At 42.0% G+C, this 20018-nt stretch overlaps 1 long non-coding RNA gene across 1 annotated transcript; it reads right to left on the bottom strand.

The window, feature by feature from the left end:
- Positions 1 to 14175: 14175 nt before the first annotated feature.
- On the bottom strand, positions 14176 to 19633 carry LOC142776057 (uncharacterized). The gene is made up of 4 exons (XR_012887265.1): positions 19586 to 19633; positions 19117 to 19149; positions 18050 to 18109; positions 14176 to 17506 (listed from the first exon to the last, which is right to left on the bottom strand). It is a non-coding gene; the product is annotated as an uncharacterized LOC142776057 (long non-coding RNA).
- Between the last annotated feature and the right edge of the window lie 385 nt (positions 19634 to 20018).

Below are 20018 nucleotides of genomic sequence, written 5' to 3'. Positions count from 1 at the left end.
AATTCTACCCGCTTAAAGTCTATTTTCTCCTCACTGTCCCTAAACCCCAGTGCTTTGAAAAACTCTGCGCCATCAACCTGAAATACAGGGTGAAGCCCTTTACAGAACATTATGACGTGTTCGGCAGTTTTTTCTTCCTCTCCACACGCACTGCATATCATGTCTACCCTTTTGTATTTGGCCCGATATGTCTTGGTTCGCAATACTCTTGTCCTGGCCTCAAACAGTAGAGAACTACCCCGAGTATTATCATAGATCCTTTTTCCTTGGCTATTTTTTGCTTAAAAGTTCGATAGATCTCTAGTGCGGACTTCTTAACCATGCCAATTCTCCGCATATCGGTCTCAGCTTCCTTTACCTTCTTTTTAACCGATAATTATTTTTGGTTTGGCCCCCTGCTGTTTTTCAAGTATTTACCAGTCAATTTTCTGGTTCACTTCTGCCATTTTGTATCGACATTATTCATGTACAAGTAGCTGAAAACCTTCCTAGCCCAACGCTCCTCCCCCGTTTTTGTCAATCGCTTCTCAAATTTTATCTTGCTGCTAGCTTCCCTGCCCTCAAATGATGTCCATCCCATATGACATGATAGTCTCGGTCGCAAGCGTCATCGTGCGGAGCCTGTGTAAAACTGAAGGCAGGCCAACTCCGCTGGGAGCGCGAGCCATTCCTCAGCCATCTTTCTAGAGGAGGCGTTGTCCGGACTATGCCATCTTGTGTAAGTTCGGAGCGCGGGTAAGTGCGTCGCTTCGGTACTATACCCCGTTCTGTGTCTCTACCTTCTGTTCGTCGAGGCAGCCAGCGGCGGCCGGGATTAAGTCGTCGGTCTTGTCAAATTTTTAAGCGGAGGGCACATGGTAAGCAAATCTGAATGAGCTTTGTGTGTACAGTGTACTAGAATAGATCCTAGTACACTGTATTTGTGTGTTATTTGTTCGTATGTGTGCGCGCTGGGGCGACCCAATCAGTTGGTGGAAGGCTCGCGCTGGGTTCAAATTCGACATTTATTCTCTCCGGAGCGAAAGCGGCAAAACTCACCGGGAATTCACTCGCTTCGCCGCCTAAGCCGCCGTAAACCAACGCCGCGAAGCCGGAACGAAGAAATTGGTCCGATTTTCCCGTCACGCGAAAGCGGACCCTCTTTCCGATCCACGGTCGCCTAGCTACAAACCACGCAATCTGAATAGCGGGTGCCAAATGCAACATGGCGGCGAAAGCATCGGTGGTGGCTTGCAACGGCTCTAATTGCAACCTACTCGTGCAGCTCGATGAAGCTGCCTTAACGAGGACGCGTTCATTGAGAGCCTGGTTTGCATTAGGATCGCCGAGAACACTTGAAGTAGACGGTGCAGCAGCAGCGAGTCAACATGCCCGAACGTGTCTCGTTTTTGTGCGCAGTCGGCTGAATCCGGCGCCGAGGCTGCCGGTGAATTCGCTCGGGCCGTTTTTGCTGATGTATGTCTCCACAAACAAAGATTCAAAAAGTGCTGGCTGTATCTTTACAGTACTTTGCGTGAAAACTGGAATTCGTTATGAAACATAGCGCGCAGAAAGCAGGCAAACTCGAATTATTTCGCGAAAGCAGTGGCGGCCGCATCATTCCCCGGGCCCATTACAAATGCGAACATTTTCGACGCGTGCGGACGTGGTTTTCCGGCCGCTCTTGTGTTTTCGTTTCGGGCGTAGCCAGGGGGTGGCACACCGGGCCCGTGGGTCCATCCCCTCCCATATTTTTGGTCGTTGGCATGAAGAGCAAAAAATGGTCATTTTAGAAAAGTGCCCCCCCCCCTCCCGCGAAAAAAATTCAATTCTGGCTAGGCACCTACTTCTCAAATGTGAATGCGGCATGGGTGTTGCAAGCGCATGCTCTTAATAGCTTCGGTCGAAGGGAACGAGTATTAGGAATGACCATACATGCAAAATGTGTGTCACGCAAATGTGCAGTTTTGTTGACAAAACCACCGTGGGGTATTCGTAACGCCACTTGAGATCATGAAAAACCTCGCATTGCTTTGGTGTGCTTCTATTTGGTGCTGCTAACGCTTGGCGTAACGAGCGACGACGTGGAGCATTCGGCCAGAAAGTTCTTTCATGCAGAGCAAACTTATTAGTTGCTGTAGCATGCGATCACTCAGAATGCGTTCGCTTATTAATATTCATCTGATTAAAATTAACCATAAAGAATGTTTTCCGCAAGTTCAAGTTCAGTTTTTTTTTCTTTTAAAAGCAATGTGGTAAGAGAGGCTGATCCTTTGCTACGATGATTCGAGCTACGAGCAGCCTCTTCCTGGGCTTTTCTTCTCTGGCTCATGGGGAACTCCATTTGCATTATTCGACCGCAATTAGGTGTTCCTTATCGAGGCTAATTATGCTCGGCTAAATGAAGTGATACCATTATCGATTATGCCTAATTCGGTTTAGGTTCACTTAACTTGACCCACCTCGGCGTGCCGCCGCGGCATGACGCGCGTCTTCGCCGCCGAGCGGTGAAAAGCGGCACGCTGGCCACATCTGCGGTAGTCACGTGACAACAGTCTCGAGCGGTCTCGCAGCGGCTCGCGAGATTTCGCGCGCTTTTTCGTCGTCTGTTCTGAGCTCTCCGACTTTACGGTGCAATCGTGCGAACAATGGCCGGCGACGACGATCTCCTCGCAACGCTCAACGTTACCATGATGGCATGTCTGCTGTTGCTTCAGCGTCGCCGCTCTCGAAATGCGCCGCGAAGATATTGGGTGCATCCGCTTTGGAGGTACAGAGATACTGAAGGACAGGCCCACACACTGCTTCCCCGTCTGCGAGCAAGGGATGAAGTCTATTTCCGAGAGTAAGTAATTTATATCATTCAGTGTTTAGTGCTGTTAAAATCAGTTGACGGCAAATTTTCAGGTGCCAAGAAGGGGCAATCAAAACGAGGTTTCATGCCTCCAACTTCGTCAATATAGGCATAATAAATTTCTACATCAATGCAAATCTTTTCAATGATTGTACAGGTCGCGCATGACATCGCATGGCATTCATGGTCGTGTGCACGAGGGGAAGGGAGTGCGCGGAAAGTCTGCCTCTTTAATTAACTGCGTTATGGCCACTCAGGTTTGTGATGATAATGGTCGACAGCCAAAAGTCCGTGAATGAGACGGCGGTCCCTTGGCTGTTTACTTCCCGTCTTTACTTCAGGAAGACTATGGGCCGAATAGTCTAACGAGGCCCCCCTAGGTAACTGTACGCCTATGCGCACATTCACTTTTCAATGGCCACTGTTGATTACCCGAGTATTGCGTATGGTCAAACATACATAAAAAATAATACTTGAAAACTCGGAATACTGATTCGGAAGCACTACTTCATGTCTTACTGATGCGATGAATTAGGAACAAATTAATTCATTTAAATACATACAATACAATAAGTTCAAGAGACAATGATTTATTAAGAATTTAACATGTTCTTGTGTGAGAGCTGTTAGGTCCACACTGGCGATTTTTGTGTGCACAATGACAATATTCGAAATGAACAGGGCATTCATCCTAACACTGCCAAATGCAGCCCATTTGATGTTCAAAAAAATACGTTCGGTGAGCATGAGGAACGTAGCCTAGCAATCTCTGTGAAAATTGACAAAACAATAGGGAACCGCCACTATTTCCCAATTTAATGTTGTGCCTCCCATCACTGAAAATAAGTGCATACACTGGTGAAGTATGCACAGTGTTAACAGATGCTGCTGAAGTGAAGTAGTATTAGGGGACATTGAATGACTGAACCTACACTGGGGTCCTAGAGTGCTGAGGCTTAAGAACTTCTGTAGCTTATTTAAGAACAGGTCTCTAGTTCTTGTCCAAGACCCACTGTAACTTTGCACATGCCCTTTCAGGCACTGGTCATTCAGGAACAGTGGCTATTCTTTTCTACATATATACTGTATGCAATGTTTGCAATTGGAGTTCCTCCACTATGTCAGAGTTTCCTGGTACTGTTTGTGAAGAACATGTAGATTTCGATGCACAAGTAGGCAACATCTCCTAGCAGGCTATCCACAAAGAGGGCAGCTTGAGCCTTCTTGATAATAGTTCTCTCGACACCTGAAAAGCTGTTAATACTGACCGTGATGTCCGAAGAGTTGCAGCTATAATACTCAAGAGCTTCTAGGCATGCTCATAAATGTTCGATGATGGGTGCTGACAGAATGGTTGCATGAGGCAGCTTCTCATCAACTTTTAGCGTACTCTTAAACAAGACAGAGGACAGAATATGCTTGCTTAACAGTGTGCTAAAATAAAATATATTGTAAAATGGATTACTAACATCTCCAAGCCTATGCTCTGTCAGGTTACATTCTCGTTGTATGAGCTCGCATGAGAGGGTGTCCTGAGAAACATGGCCTTGTCCTGGCAAAGTAGTGTTCGTAAGAAGACATTTTTCGTATAAAGAATCGGTGAATAGGGGTTGTGTGCTCGAGTCGATGTTTTGACAAGCAAACTTGGCTTTTTCAAGGCTAGAATAGAACAGTTTCGGTCTAGCCTTGAGCAAGACAAGTCCACTTGTCAAAATGTCGGCTCCAGCAAAGTACCTCTGTTTACTGATTTTTTCTATTTTTTTCCTTCCCGCCATTTTCATGCATTTAGGCAAAAATGGCCATATTTGGTATTTATATGCACCATAAAAACTACAGAAAAGCCCTCAGAAGCCTCTAATTTATGATCTTAAATGAAAGCTGCACGATAGGAGTGCAAGGAACAAAAAAAAGCAACACCCTAAAATCCGGTTTCTAGTAATCAGCCTCATTTTTCAGTTTCCTCCGAATGCCACCAAGGACTTTTGACACATTGCTCAGTCTCGTTGGACCACTTATCGAGAGACGAGTGACGCCGTTTCGGCTGCCAATTTCTGCACATGAAAGGCTGGCGATGACACTGAGGTAAGGCAATCAAAAGAAAAGTAATAATCAAGTAACACATTTGCAGCTCTGTACTGCATGCTAAAGCATAGCTACACCAAAACCTATGTTTACTAATATAGTAATATTCACGCTTTATGCTCAATACCATACACTCCAAGTTAGCACCATAGAATAGTTATTAGGTTATGGTCTTAAAATGAAAAAAAAAAAACAGTTCCATGTTTATGTAACCTTAGCACATAGCATAGGTGGAAAACGACACCACTTGCCGAACGCAGATGAAGATATTCTGTCGTCATCTCTGTCATTTATTTCATGCCCATTCATCTGTCTATACACATTCTTTATTGTTTCTTTCATCTTTATTTATCTCATTACGTATTGCCCTCTTCCTTTTCCTAGGCGTTGAGCCGTGCTCCCTATCAGGCTGTGGAAATCGGGCGCTTTCTTCTTCTAATTATGAACACCTTTCCTTTCCCTCTTGTTCACTCAAACATCAGTCTGCTACACCCACAGTCACTTTTCGAATCCCACATTTAAACTAGGTTATGTGAGGCTATGCCATACTCTATTTTCGTCCCATTTTGCTTTACTTCCTCCTCGCTTTTACAGCACTTCTCCTCAGTCAAGTAAGTTTTCAGGAATACTAAATGACAAAGTTTTTCACATGTCGTTTGACACCTAATGAGAACATACACTGAAAGCTTTGTTGAGATCACTAGAAAGAGAAAAATCACTAGTTTCTTTTGCTTGGGGAAGTGGGAAGCCTGCATGACCTGCCTCTCTAGTTCAGCATTGCGATCGCTGTTTTGAAGCAAGAGCCATTCATTGTCTTCAGCAGCATTAAGCATCGAGCTCAGTGCAACAAAAGTAGATGTGTTGCCTTAAAAACATTTCTGTATTTTCAGATTTCTTGCTAATGGAGACACCTTCCGAAGTCTGTCATTCAACTTTCTAACAGGACGATCCACGGCAGGTGAAATAGTAAGGGAAACAACGGCCGTGCTGTGGCATGTTCTCCAACCACTGTACATGAAGTTTCCTCAGACAACTGGGGAGTGGAAAAGGGTAATGGGAGGACCATTCATACTAGATTTTTTATTTTAGTGGCTGATGTGTATCAGTGGCATATGAGGATTGCTGTGGTTTCATCATTTTTCTTTGAAAAATACATTCACAAGCAACTTATCTCATTGAACTTTTCATTAACTACATTAAGTAGTCTAAATTGAGTGCTTTTTTTTTTTCAAATAAATAAGTCAGTGTTCCTCACGGCCATGTAACGTGCTACAGTTACAAAAATAACCAGAAATAAGTTATTCCTCTCAGTCCACTGGAATTATGCAAGCAGTTGGCCACAGCAAGGAGAATGATAAAGTGGTTGCTTGGTAACATTAAAACATCAGCAAATGAGTGGCTGGCAGTGCACTCCTTTGTGAAATGACAACAGGAAGTATACACTCAGGTTGCAGTAATGGTAAAATAATTTGAGCTCGGCTAGCAAAGTATTTCATTTTCAAGAGTAGTACGTTGTTACTTGTCGAATTCATTTCAAAATTGCTTTAGAAATTGCTCGGTGCCCATTCAGGTAAATGACTCTGATGCAGTAACTGCTTTTTGAATATTTAAACATATTCAAAATTTAATTTCATTGGTTCTATGCTGGTACGTAATATGTTTCAAGCAATTGGCCTATTTTAGTCCGACAGTGCGTGTTGTAATTCTGTGAATCCTTCAATTATCTGCAAGCCACAACTCAGCTCCAACTAGGCATCTGCATAACTTTATGTTTAATTGTCATATTTTATGTTGCATTCCAGTGTTTATCATTGAACAAGCATTTTGTTCCACTGAGTTCATTTGTATTGATTTTATTTTTTGTGGCTCTTTCTTGATGGATCTAGATTGCTGCAGATATGGAGGAATTTTGGAATTTTCCTAATTGTTTGGGAAGCATAGATGGAAAACATGTCATCATTGAATGCCCAAGGAATACCGGTTCAAGGAACTTAAACTACAAGAAAACCTTCAGTGTTGTTTTCCTTGCAGTGTGTGATGCACATTACAGGTGAAATTCTTTTTCTTACTGGCCTTCTCAAGTAGTAATGACAACGAATAGGCAACTTGGATGAATTTCCTCTCATGGTAATTCTTGACTTAATCATGTGGGCTTAAGATATCATAACAAGCAGATTGTCATACTCATTCAACATTATCTTCAATGGTGTTACAGTCACTTACGTTCATGCTAAGCTGTGGGGTTCCACACTTGCATTATTACTTACACTCATAGATATTCATAACGATTTCCATTTGTTCAGATAGACTTTATTAATAGTAATACTGTTATCCCTTCCCTCTCTCTAGTACTCATTACCACTGCCACTGGCATGCCTTAAAACCTGTCGCCAGAAAGCAGTGTTGCATCTACGACAACACCATCACTCGCTCTTTTTTACACCTACCGGATGAGTGAGGAGGAAGTGAAGTCTGGGTGGTGTGCTGTATAACTATGTCTACTAGATTTTCTGTTTGGTTCTCCCACTGTGTGTTTTTCCCTTTTTAGCGTGAATATGGCAGCAATAATGATGAGGAAGTGAAGCCTTTGGCGGGGAGGCTATGCCTCATTATAAGACGTGATTAAAAGAGAGCAAAGTAGGTACAGACCAGTGTCGGATATCACATGTCTAAGTGGAAGGCTTCAAAGTTTCGCTTGCTTGGTGTTTAATCTTTCACGTGCCTTGACATCACACAGACACATACATGTAGCGTTTCACTTACATCAAAGCACTGCGACCACAGCCCTGGTCAAACACATGACTTGTACGTAAACAGCCACATGTAACAAAAAGGTGGATCATCTTGCACAATATTTACGGTATTCATTTGCGGGGTGACCACTAAGCTTAATAAACTTTTCTTGTACACTGTATGCTCATTTTTGGAGGATAATTAGATTTTGCAAGTTTTTACAGATGGCCAGTACATGTACTACTGGACTCGCTATAGAAAACCAGTCCTTTGCACAAAGGCAACAATATGTGTTCTCATACAGCATTACCTATCACTGTATTCCAGATTTACATATGTTGACATGGGCCACTTTGGAGGCGAAGGAGACAGTGGAATTTTTTTAAGGTCCCGTTTGCTGGATTGCTTCAACAGAAGACTGTTTGGAGTTCCCCCGCCATCAAATGTCGGAAGCATAGGACTTATACCCTATGTATTAGTAGGGGATGAAGCCTTTCCCCTGAAGACTTTCATGATGCGACCCTACCCCCAGCGAGGCAAGTTTTGTTGTGCATTTGCAGCACAATTTCTTTCTTGATGCTGGACAATTATACAAATACAAAGAAAATTCTTATAGGAGATTCTACAAAAAAAATTAATATAGAAATAGAGTTAACAGCTCATAGACACTACACAAGTTAAATGGGAGTAGTTAGACAATATCTGCACTACTGAGGCATATAGTTACTGTAAACTATGCGGAGAGATAGGAGTGTCAAAGGTAGCGTATACTTCGGAAGTGTGCAACTATGCATACCAAAGCAGACTGCAGGAGCTGAGTGTATTTGTCATGTCATTGAGTGGCTCTGCAGAAAGGCCTCCTACATTTGTGGGGATTCTTAATTGGGCTGTATTAAGCAGATGTTGATGGTAGTGTAGTTGACATTGTCAGTGCTTTATTAAATTTTGGAAAACTGACTTGTGTTTAGCCATTTCAATGATATACGCAACATTTTGACCTTTTAGCTAGTACTTGTAACATATAAAAAGAACCAATTCTTGAGAAAAGGGGCGGTGCAATGAAATTTCGAAGGTAAAGCAAGCATGTTGTGGCAAAGCATTGGGACAATGCTTTGCCAGTTGGTATGTGGCAGAGGTTCTCGAAAGTTCTCGTTTGTTTTGTAGGTGCTTGTATGACGTGTGTGCGAGAAAGCCAGCGAGAGCAGACGATAATCAGCATGACATGCTTCACAGCCTTGTGTAGCCATGTGACCAAGCTACACAGCCATGTCACATGCTAATTCTGCGCCTACAAACCAAAACCAAAAAAAAAGGTCCACATAAAAAAATGATATTAATCTATTTAGCGAGAATAAATTAACCTTGATGAGTATATCATGCTTGCTGGAGAGCAAACAAAGCGCAAGCCACAGGAATGGTGCCAGCAATGCAGCTTCTGCGTACTGCTTAACTGCTTGCAATATCGCAGCCAGAATATTACATTACAGGATGACACTATGTATAAAACTCATGCCGAGTTCTTACATTCAGCGCTTGTGCTACGTACACATACACGGAAAGTTGTTTGCACAAACATAAAGCTTCTGCTTTGCACTCCAATACCTGCTGTAATGAGTAATGATACCTCATTATTTTTCGTTTGATGTTCTTACGTGCGTTTCTTTGCTTACTTAATTTTCTTTAGAACTTCAGAAGCACCGGAGCAATCCTGCACAGCGGGCAGAGTACCTTCAGAGGGCGACCTTCAATTACAGGCTGAGCCGCGCTCGCCGCCTCATTGAAAATGCATTTGGCATTATGTCAAGTCGGTGGCGGATTCTCCGCAGAGCCTTTAGGGCCTCAGAGACCACCACCGAAAACATCATCCGGGCATGTGTCGTGCTGCATAATTTCATGCTCCAGGAGTCGCCACATGCAAGGCTGACATATAATCCACCTGGCTATGTGGACCATGAGGACTGGCAGGGCAGCTGCATGGAAGGAGCTTGGAGGGACGGCGATGATGACCCCTCTATATTTAGGGAGCCCACTGCGTCTGGCTGTCACTCCGCTAGGTAAAATTTTGAACACCCTACCCTTTATCTTTTATACGTTTGGCATTATTATGTGCAATTCATTTTCTCAAAATAAGGTTTTTGCTGAAAGGCATCTTGCTGTCGCAGTCACACTCTTTCTTACATCTTAATTTTAGAAAAGTACTGCCATTATTTTTGTAGAACTCGTGTTCTAATTTGCAAATGACAGTTCAGAGCAAATGTCAATAATTCTGTTCACTTTTATATTGTGTGCATCTACTTTGCAGAGTGGCGATAGATGTCCGGGAGAAGCTTGCCAAATTCTTTATGAATGAAGGCCAAGTTCCGTGGCAAGAGCGCATCGTCACTCGGGCAGGTCAGCGGGTAAACTGAAGCCTGAGTAAAGGCAGATACCCTTTATATCACTTGTTTTCCAAATTGTATTGTCAGTATACATTGTATTGTTCCTCCTTAAGAAGAACGGGACAGCGTTATAGCCTCAGTATGGAACTGGCATCCATCTTGATTTGCTTTATTCCCAACTTCATCCTTCTTTTCTTTCCTGCTCCGGCTCTCGCGCTTTTTCTTCTCCTGTCTCAGGGCTCGTACCACTTCACCTAGGGCTCATACCACTTCACTTTTTCCGGTTTCTTGTAATTACCCCTACTGGGGTAATATTTGCAGACTTTTCCAATTGACGCATATTCAACCGATTCACGTTCACCAGTGTACCAGACAGTCTTCAAAATTCCATTCTGGGTGGCTGTCTTGGTCACAGAGTAAGGACCGCAAAATTTGGCACTGTCATCTCTTATTCCTTTCCTCACTAATACGAGGTCGGTGACTTGAGTGTCTGGCATGTCTGCTCGATGCCTCTTGTCGAAATTTTTTTTTTCATTCATTTTCGGTATCTCTCCTCCTGTGATTTTTCTTGCCTATCCTCAATGATCTTGATGTTTTTTAAGAGTCCCAACTCACGGTCTGCCTGCAAAATAGGGGTTTATACTGAAAAAACGCACTGTAGATTGCACCCAAAGCCACTTGTATAGGATCGATTATGATGTATCACGGCGGCTTCCAAAGAACATTTCCATCCACCAGGAAAACTATCGTACATCTTGATGTACTGTTTCACGTCCCGTATGGCACGTTCTGCCTGCCCTTTCGCTGTGAGATGGTGTGGAGCACAGAACTTGATTGATATATTGTAATCCCGAGCCCATCTTGCTAGCTTTTCGCTCTTGAACGCAGGGCCCTTATCGCATACTATTGACCGCGTAGTCTTGAACATGCCTTTTTCAAGGAGGCCTATGACGCTCTTTGCATCTTCTTTTCCTGCTTGTGCCACGACCATCCTCGTGTATTCATCTATGGCCAGAAGAAAAGTTTGCGTTTTATTGACTCCGCCCGTTTCTTATTTAGTTTGGCAAATCCAGGTGAACTACTTTGAAAGGTACGTTCGAGTGGCAAGGTAGTATCATAGCATCCGTGGGCTCTTTATACTTGACTTTGTGTACTTGACACACATGGCAGGAATGAACGTACTGACTGACATCTTTCTTCGTGTGAGGCCACCAATTTGTTGTAGGTGCATCGAAATCCGTTGTGTCCTCCAGATTCTGGGCTATCGTGGTACAAACAAAGGACTCTGGAAACAAGTGTTGATGGGACTTCATAACAACTTTCAGTAAAAAACCAGTTGTCCGGAGCCTTCCAACAGCTTCACTTCATTCATTTGTTCGAATTTTTCTGTGTTGCTTCGTACCATCAACCTTGATAGAGCATCTGCATCGGTTAAAAGTGGCCCTGATCGATGCAAGATTGTAAAGTCGAATTGCTGCAAGTAATTCACCCATCTAGCAATACGTCCTTTAGTTTGGCTCATATTCAAGAGATTACTGAGGGCCTGGTGATCGGTGAACAAAGTGAACTTAGTACCTTCCAGGTACAAACGGAAGTACTCAGTGGCCTTCAGAACGGCTAGGACTTTCTTTTTTGTAGTAGTGTAGTTAGTTTCAGATGGCTTAAACGTGTAACTGTAGTAACCTACTACAAGTCGCTTTTCTCGGCTGGATGCTTCAACATATTTTTGATACAACACTGCTCCAGTCCCATAATGTGAGGCGTCGGTGTTCAATTCAAAGGGTAAAGTGAAGTCTGGTAGGCATAGGACAGAGTCGGAAGAGATTCTGAGCACCAAGTCACGCTAGACTCTCTCACATTCGTCACTCCATTCAAAGGGAACGTCTTTATGTGTTAAACATGCGAGACATCTAGTTCTGACAGCAAAGTCCTTAATGAAAGTTCGGAAATGTCCTGCCCATCCCAAAAACACGTGCAGTGAATAGACGTCATATGGTTTCTTCAACTGGGAGATCTTCTCAACGAACCCTTGTTTTGTGCTTTTGGTGTTCCCATCGAAGACTCATTTAAGAAACACAACTTTTTGTTGAAAGAATGCACTCTTCTTAAAATTTACCTTGAGACGTGCCAAGCTCAAGGCGTTTCACACCTGAGACAGATGGTCCTGATGCTCAGCCTTTGTTTTGGAGAAGACTATTATGTCGTTTAGACAGAAAACACCAAGGAATAGCTTTAGCACGTCATTCATGGTCTTATGGAACCATGCTGGTGAGTTTTTCTAACCGAAAGGAAGCCAGTTATACTCGTAGAGATCGGATGGTGTGATAAAAGTTGTGCACATTTCTGTTTCTTCGGTTAGTGGGATCTGCCTTCCAAATGCGGTCAAAAGTTTCTTCTTCCACTGACTCCAAAAGCCACCACTGTCTTCCTGAATGCACATTTCATACCACTTGAGCACAACACCTCTCAAGTAAAAACGCATGTTAGTGATTTTATCATCATCAAAGAGCCACCTGGTTTTTTTTTTTTTTTTTTTTTAGTGGGCATATTCATAGAACTCAAGCAAACTTTCTGGATTTGAAGAGATACCGTCGAAGGCATCAGGCTCTACGAATTAAGGCTCCGTTTTCTCAGCATTCAGAGAGCTTATAAAGGATGTCATTATTTTGTTCTGTTGCATAATCTGTTCATGTTGCAGCTGAAGAGCCTTCAAAACGAGGCTCGCCTCTTTCGTCAAAGACCGTTATCCTGAGTCTCTTCGACGCGCTGGTTCAAGAACTAGGTTGTAGAAGGTCGCCACATGCAAGTTTACTTTTACAGCACCTTTCCTTCCTAGTTTAGTAGCGTCCACAGCTGCCTTTCCCACAACCAGGTTTACGAGTTCTTCCGAGCAGAGCTCACGAGGTAGGTCCACCGCTGCTTCATCTTGAACTTGGTACTTCAAAAAGATGATCTTGTCCGTGGAGGTCTCGTCAACGAAGAACGTCACCCACATGTTGGCTTCGATGACCCGCTGCGCCAAAATAATGTTGTGTTTCAACTTAAAAGAATGGAGCAGCATTATAGCCTCAGTAGGGACTGGCGTCCATCATTCCCAACTTCATCCTACTGTTCTTTCCTGCCCCAACTTTTGTGCTTCTTCTTCTCCTGTCCCAAGGCTCATACCGCTTTATATATATGTACCTGTTTTTCTTAGCTAGGATCCTTTTTTTGTTCTTTTTTGTTATGTTGTATGTCGCCATATATATGCTTGTTTTTCCCAATAAAATTTATTTCTGAGTCAGCACCCGTACTGTGTTTATTCTCGTTGTTCTGTGTGCGCTGTATCAACCAAGATTAACGTGTACCTACTCACTCAAGCTTTCATTCTTATGAAGATGCAGTTGTTTTATTCAAGCAACAGTTCTATTTTAATAATTTGCATGCTCTAAGAGTCTACAGTGTAGGTTCACTTTGAACACAAATACATGATACTGTGTTTATCATACTATCCTAACAAAGTGTCTGTGCTAATGTATATCGTAACATAGTATCTTCCAGAGCTACTTGTTATTTATATACAACGTGACGGACGTATCCCAAATAAGCATTTGAGAAGTGCTGTTGATACTGCCTATTCATGCTCTGGCAGCTCATTTTAGTGTTAATCGGAGACTGTTAACCAGGAAATGTCCGGGCTTGCCTTTCTAGCCACTCACTGCCAGAAAGGCAAGCATGGAACACATTTTCTGCCTGCTGGTATCATGTAGCACAAGAGATATCTTTTTACCAGCTGGCAAGTGACCAATAAGCTCTCATGCACTACCTTAAAGAATGAAGTCGGCCATAACTAGACCTTTCCTACCAATTATTGCGACAAGCAAAACTTTAAGGGATCATTTTTTATTGTGTAAAATGTATAGAAGCATTTCAGTGATGCAGTAGTGAAGTAGATGTATCAATGGTTAACTCATGTCTGCTGGTACTTTGTTCTTAAACATGTCTTTCTCCGCATCAGTAGCGCTGCCACATTGCTTTGACATGAAGATCAGAATGTGCTATATATAGGTTTATGAGTGCTCCACCAATAGATATAAATGGTTTACTTGTGATTACTATGGCTGACCTTCTCTGCTATAGAAAAGTTTTGCACAAGGACTAATTCACAACTCAATTTTGCAAAACATCAATATGTTGAATTTATTCATATGTGAGAGAATCCATACGAATATTGAAATGAAGCATCAATGTGACTGCACAAATACAAAATATTGCACTGAAACACAATTGAAATCACAGAAATGCAAATGCTGCACTGAAACATAAATGTGACTGAATAAATACAAAACATTGCACTGAAACACAAATTTAATAAGATACAATGTGAGCTTTTTGTACTTAACATTGACACAAATGGCATACGAAAGGAACAATACAGTATTTGCATTTTACCTCTGACTTTTTTTTTTGTTTACGTGCTTTAAGTGCGACTATTTGACCATATAAATTCGAAAAGTGCCCTGAAAAAAAAAAAGACAAAGAAATGCGAACATTGAACTGAAATGCAAATGAGCATACACAAAGACAACAAATTGGACAGATTTCGAAATCGTATCGATGTTGATGTTCCATTCGAAGCAGTTCCGAAGCTTGTACTTTCCATAATTCCCGTGGGGGGTACAAGCGCTCCTGAAGAAGCCCGCGTAGACACTAGTGCCAGATCTCCCTCTAAATATTACTACGGAACTCTCTGGTAGAGTACAACTTAATAAATATGCAGAGGCCTCATCTCGGTGACCAAAGCACAGCAGCTGACCATCTTTACCACTAAAGAAGCAGTTGTTCTCATGCACTTTTCATTTTCCGAAACCGGGTATCCCGGCCATCCAACCCATGACATCAGTCTAAATTTCACCACCATTGGTGAAGGCTTGTGGCCTTTGAGGAGTAAATGCTACAGACATCTAAAGCTGTACCTGACTATATTGTTCGGGCTCTGCCTAAGCTTAGTGATGAGTGTACTGCCTGTGCAACAAAAAAGGTCCCCATCGAGGAAATCATTGACAGTAAACTGTAAACGGCTTATAAATAAAGTACGCGACTTTTTGGAACGATTTCAAACAAAATACCAAACACGCAGAGGGACATCTATAAAAACAATATCGCAACCTTAAAATGCAAACTTACATTCGTAGTTCTTTTGAAAACAGACAAAAATGCCCGTGGTTTAAAACACATCTGAAAAGGAAGGCTCCTCACCAGGAAGAGGCTTCATCACAAATCTAATGGGACAAGAAGCTTCCATCAGCAACATAAAAACAAGAACCCATCGAGGGAAGTATTCACTGACTATAAATTATGAATTGCTTATAAACAAAGTGGGTCACTTTTGACAACAATTTTAGAGAACATAGCAAACACTGTGGAAAATCGATAAAACATTAGGAAACCTTGAAAATTGAATCTATACTCGTGATTCTTGTGAAAACAGACAAAATTTACCAATGGTTCTCAAACAACAACAGATCAAAGCACTTTTGCAAATCTAGTAGGACAAGCAGCTCCCGCTAATTATAAAATCATTATTGCCAGTGTGTGAGACAAGCAAAAACAGGATTCTTCTAGTTTACTCAGCACTGCATACAAACCCTAGACAATTCTGGAGTGTTGTTGTAACCGATGGTTGCACACTAAGTTACGCTTATTAATGACGATATTGACATGATCAGATTTGAGCGATGCATAACAGCCACTGATGATTACTTCTTGACTGTTTTCACTGTCACTATCGGCTCTGAATTTGTTTTATTCCTACATCTGAAAACTAAATAAGTGTACATATTTTATCAAAACTTATAGATAAGTTAAAGGGGTACTGACACCTTTTTTGGGAGGCAAGTTTACTCTGGAATACAAATCTCCTGTATACAGAGACTGCTCTGAGCAAGTGTCACACTCAGCAAATGCTGATAAAATATTTCATTTTCATGTGAAACTTGTTTTTCTCGTGTCGAATCTACAAACATTGACACAAACTTGACGTCGAGCTACAGTACTAATCCTGGTGACTTTACGTAGCAGTGTGGCTAGTTGTGATGATGTCGAGCACCAAAACAAAACAAAAAAGCTAGCTTCCGCCTCACCTTCTCAATCACCTGCTCGCGCCTTCCAGTCACTATCATTCAGCGTACCTGTGAAGCCAGCTAGTGGACTCTAGAACAGGGTATGCGCACGCGAACGCAAGATATACGCTTAGCAGAGGCCAGAGAAATCGTTTGATTTCGAATTGCTACTACAGCTGTGACAGGTGCAGCATACAGCAGACGATTGAAGAAGCGATCAGCATACAGCAGACGATTGAAGAAGCGATGTGTGGACAAGAATACATCGCATGGACAAGAATACATCGCATAAACCTATGCACGCATAAACCACCCGGTGGCGCTGCTCGTACTATGCTATGATGCCAGGGTACAGTAGAATCAAAACTAGCTTTTAAAGGCCTGCTGTAATTAATTTTCCGGGGCGCACTCATGCTTACCGGTACATTTCCTACGCTCTTGGAGTGTTGACCTGTCATTTGACACATAAAGCAATAGACAAAAAATTTTGTCAGTACCCCTTTAAAAAAATAGCATCATCAGCTTTTCACCAATCCCTTCATTGTTTATAACCCTAATCATTAACAAAAGAAGGAGAGTTAAAGGGCTAGTTTTTTTTTAACGGATAGTATAGGGGAGATTTTTCGTAGTAGTTACAGTTAGGTGTGACAATAAAAGTGGACAAAAAGGCAAGTTGCTGTCTATAGCAACCGAGCCTGCAACCTTCGAATAAGGCACCTGATGTTGTACCATTTGAGCTAAGGCAGTCGCCCGTCGGGCCATTCACTTTATCAGGTGTATCTCTGCATGTAAACCTGGGATTGCTTGTCAATGCTGCTCGTACCGCGATGGCGACGGCGTGGTTTACAAGCACAGATACATCAATAAAGAGGACGGAAAAGACAGTATTATGATTTGGTCGACCTAATTGACATTAGGTTGACATAATTTCGATAGAATCGCTATATGATGTGATGAATGATTTATAATTGTACGCTTGTCCAAATTTGAAGTAATGCTAGTCTCATTATTATGTACTTAAATTTCAATCCGAATCCTCCAGACATTCCATTTCGGCTTCATGTAGAAGCTTGTGGATCTCAAAAAGCACCTGTGAGCGCTTTCTTTTTGGCAATGCCTTGAGTTTGACAGCTACAAGGCTTCCAGCTATGTCGCACTCGTCGGGCTGCAGTGCTTCTTTTTTCTTTGCGATCGCTTGAATTGAGGTGGAGCAGCTGCCAAGAAGGTCTTTAATGCTTGCATCCACGTCCTCACTGCGTGTTTTTCTCTTCCTGCAAAACAAATTTACCCTTACCGCTAAGTGCCATCAAAATGTTTGCAAAAAGTGTGGAGGGTGTGATTACCGAGATGACGTAAAATCTGTGGGTTTCCCGGTGGGCCTGCAGACGAAACAGAAACAAAGCACAGATTAGAAAAGCTGTTGTGAAGTTCATATGCAAGTCTTGGCAGCTTAGTTTCACGTGTTGGCACAGAGAGTGATGCTAAGGAAAGGGAAAGAAACTGATTATTGCCAAGTGAGTGATTATGCCTGTAGAGTATAAGTGTACTAGCAACACAACATTAACAAAAACAGACAATTAAGTTGAATTGCGTGATGCAACCATACACTGACAGGAATACTACAAGCATGTGATTGCCAACGTGCAATAGGCAGTGCAAGCAGAGCATAGGTGACACCTGTCCTACGCAAAAAATTGGAGACTGCTCATGCTGGATGACTAAAAAGATATGTCCAAGCTGCTATTCATTTGTACAATCAAAAAAAGAATTGAAATGTGTGCTGCCAGTGTATTGTCATCATTTTTCTTGTATGTTAACTATCTCTTCTGACATCACAAATTTGTACTTGCTCAAGCATGATACCTCTAGCTTGAACAAAGCCTAGCAGATTTAATGTTCAAAGTCCACATAGGCATTCTTACATTGAAGGCGTGGTTGGTGGCACAGCCGAGCTGTTGTTTATTGTCGTAGCCTGCGAAGGCCTGTAAGAACCGTAATAATGATACGTCAGTGACATCTCGCATACTGCATGAAGTCAAACATGAACTAGTACAACATGAAAATGTAATTATTAGAAAAAAGAAACAAACATTGCTAAATTTGCAGTGTATAAAAGAAACAAGAAACAGACACTTATCTAACCCATGTGATTAGATATTCATGAAAATCAACATACCGCAACTCATACAGTGACATATTCGAGCATCATTTTCATGAATTAAGAAAAAGTAGATGTATCACTTGCATTTATATGTTACAAAAAACATGGTACGTCACACAGCCTAGTCACGCTACACTGTGGCTTTGAACATTCGCTTAGCTGCATGTAGGCTGATGCTCTTATGTGCACCACAATGACTGTCCAAGATTACAATGTGTTGTTATTATTTCTTCCCACTATATTCTGAGCTGCTTACAAGGTAAAAGGAGTTAACACTGTAAATAGTCGCTGTGTTTGCGCCTACTAGTGGAACACGTCAGTTATAGTGCATGCGGCAAAGGTGTATAGATATGCAGGCAACTGCACAGCACAAACTCGAATTTCATTATTGCATTCACGTTCTACTGCTTCCAGCATGCATTTTGCATACAGCTCCCCGTTACCACTGAATGAGAGATTCTGATAAACGCGGCACATCGTTTTCCATGTTACCATTCCACGATTAGATACTGACTGGTAGGCTTTCAGTTGCACTAAAGAAAACAGGTACCAAAAGACTTCCTTGGCAGTCCCTATAAAAGAGTTCTAGCGCATCTATTTGACGTAAAAGAACATGCTTATAAACTACTCAATGCTCCTCTGAGCATGTGGACCAAATATAGCACTTAAAACAGCAAGGATTCACAATTATGAGCAAAAGACAGCCACGATTTGCTTGCTGTGCCGTTAGCAAACTATGTTAGAGGTACAACTGTCACAGGCAGATTTTTGAATGCTTGTTTTGATTGGATATATAAAAACAGATAGAACTTTTGAAATGTGGCTTACCCTTCAGGGCATTCTTCTTCAAGGCACATCTCTCTAATAAAAAAGAAGTAAAAGAATCGGTATGTACCACTAGTGAAAAAGCATCTGTGCGTGTTGCTTGTTATTTTTTGGCATACAATGTGGGAGTATACAGATACTGTTTTTACAAATAAATATTCCAGATTTTTTCACGTCATTCTTTGAAATTTATGAAATGTCACAGTGATGTCCAAATATCGCAGCCTACTCAAGAAGACAGCCGGCACTACGTAGTTGTTCACATTCACCTGTTGAACAATTATTGTTCCTTAAAACTTCAGACAAGTTCAATAAAAGCTATCCTGCGTTTAGGTTAGCAGCTCAAAAACTTTACTTGTGAGCTGTGCCAACAGCACACAGGTTATAAGACAGAGAAAGCAGTTCTATTTCAATGTGCTTGGATTAGTAGAGAACTGCTTTTGAACACTGAAAAATATAAAAAGCAACTCACGGAGAAGCATAACAGAAGGATCCTTCACCCTCATTGGCACTGGCATAGCTGCATGTTCAGAGCCAAAAGTTAGCATAGTTATAGCAACATAAGCCTGGAGACCAAACTTGGCCCACCAAGAAAACAACTTAAGGCACTTACATTCCGTTTAAAATGTCTTGTGCCATTTGTGGAGCTTCTTGACTGCTGCAAAGTAGAGAATGAAGTGTTGCAATGTTGCTTGGCCTGCTGCTGCTAGAGTAGCATGTAAGCTTACACCCATGCACACAACCCACAATGTCTCTTGCAGACACATAAATGTAAAGACTGTCTTATTATGCAAGAATAGGATATGTATTCATGATAACAAGAAAGAGTGGATGAAGTTTATATTTACCAATCTTCAGATGCCTGTGGCATGTTGGTTACAGGCCTGAAAATGAGCATTTGCTGC

Source organism: Rhipicephalus microplus, chromosome X (assembly GCF_043290135.1).
Source record: "Rhipicephalus microplus isolate Deutch F79 chromosome X, USDA_Rmic, whole genome shotgun sequence".
Classification (NCBI taxonomy): Eukaryota; Metazoa; Arthropoda; class Arachnida; order Ixodida; family Ixodidae; genus Rhipicephalus; species Rhipicephalus microplus.
This window is presented reverse-complemented; position numbering and strand designations above follow the sequence as displayed.